Raw genomic sequence first — 2,041 nt, 5'->3', positions numbered from 1 at the left:
CGGGGCTAGCTTCAAACCAGACCAAGGGCCGGGCTTCTCCACAGGGCGAGGCTGGGAGCTGAGGGTCCGCTTGGCTTTCTGGGAGCTCGCGGTGGTGCGGCTCTGTCCCCTGCCAGCCGCGCCACCCCGCGAACCCCGGTTGTTTAACGTGGCTGTGGGAGAAGTTGAGGCTGGAGAAAATTGCCAGATACTTGTCACTACTTCTTAATAAAAATTATTCAGTATGGGTGAGGGTCTTCGTCACAAAGACTACAATTTTAGATTTACAATTATCTAAGTTTGATGACTCAAACGTTTTTGAGTAAAGGTCCTTTTGAGTTAATTAGATTTATATATTTTGGAAGACGAATGTATGTGACTACTTGGAAAATGTTGTTTTACTATCTGGCTTCTTTTTTTCTTCTTTAAAAGTAACATCTGAAGACTTAAAAGATTTTCCATACATACTACATGACAACATGCTGTTTACTATGAAATATTTATTTCCTATTGAAAATTGTCTTTTCTATCTATAGTTTCTGTTGTTTTTTGTCTAATGGTAGCACATCAGGGCTTCAGAATAGGGGGATAACCTATTTCTCCTTCTTTCTTTTCTCCCTAGTCCTTAAGAACTGATCTTGGTTATTTCTTACCAGCAACAGCACATCAGAGAGAGAGAGGGGGAGGAAAGAAACACATGCACACAAAATATCATCGTTTTCATTGTTTAATATTCCACTACATTAGTGTACCACAGTTCAATCTTTTGGGTTATTTCTAATGTGAGGCTATGAACATTTCTATGTTTTCTTTTTTTTTTTGAGGACCTTCCCTCACTCCTAAGCATATCTTTTGATGGACTTGTGGACTCATTCCTGATTCAAATACATCCAGGACTGGAATTCCTCAGTTATACAATATAAACATATCTAGTTTTACTACATGCTGCCAAAATTTTTTCCTCACACCTCAACCAGAAATGTGTAAGATTTCCAGTTGTTCAAAATTCTTGTCAACACATAGTATTGTCAGTCTTTTAAAATTGTAGCTATCCTGGCCATGCATGGTGGCACATACCTGTAATCTCAGCATTCTGGGAGGTTGAGAGGAGGATTCTAAGTTGAAGGCCTGGCTGGGCCATTTAGCAATTTAGCAATATTCTGTCTCAAAATGTGTTCATTAATTTTTTTTCAATTTTTATTAGTACATGTTTACAGTACATAATGATTAAATTACTTGTGGGGAGTTGGAACATGTATATAACATCTTAATTTTTCATTCCCCTCCCCCTTCCTTCCCTCCTTCCCTTTGTTTCTTAGTTCTCTTCCCTTATGCAAAAAATCTATCTCCCTATTTCTTATTATCTTTTATTTTGCTCTTTATATTTTGGGTTTCTCTTATAAGAGAAACCATGCTATATTTAATCATATATATATATATATATATATATATGATTATATGGGAGGGTACTGGGACATCAAACCCACGGACAATCTACCTCAGAGCTACATTCAACCTTATTTATTTTTAGGATATGTGCTAAAAGTAAGTACTCTTTTTAATTTTGAGACTGGGTCTTGCTAAATTGCTGAGCCAGGACTCAAATTTTGGATCCTATTGCCTCAGCCTCAATCAGTACTAGGATTAGAGGTGTCACAGAGCCTAGCTATATATATATATTTTTATTAAATAACTTTATTATCAAACACACACACATACAAAAAATTAAAACCACTCAAGAACAATGCAAGGGGAAAAAAACTGCAATAATATTCAAATGCAGTAGAAGTCAACCAAAACAAAACTGAAAAGCACTTAAACATTTTTCCATATAACTTAAAAAAGCATCTCAAGCACCAACAAGACACCAGAGGATGTGATTTGTTTCAGAAAGATCCCCCAAACCAACACTGGACAAATAATGATCTGGAAAAAACCCTCCAGTTCGTTAGCAGACTCCACATAAGCCAAACTTCGCCCTAATTTAAATTTTTATACAGTCATATGACATGCGATGGAAACACAATCCGAGAAATATGGTATTAGGCAATTTCATCTGTGT

The sequence above is a fragment of the Heterocephalus glaber genome, unplaced genomic scaffold (assembly GCF_053883595.1).
Source record: "Heterocephalus glaber isolate CG9 unplaced genomic scaffold, H.glaber_assembly_v1.0 deba00001429, whole genome shotgun sequence".
Classification (NCBI taxonomy): Eukaryota; Metazoa; Chordata; class Mammalia; order Rodentia; family Bathyergidae; genus Heterocephalus; species Heterocephalus glaber.
The sequence above is the reverse complement of the archived record's forward strand: the minus strand, read 5'-3'. Positions refer to the sequence as shown.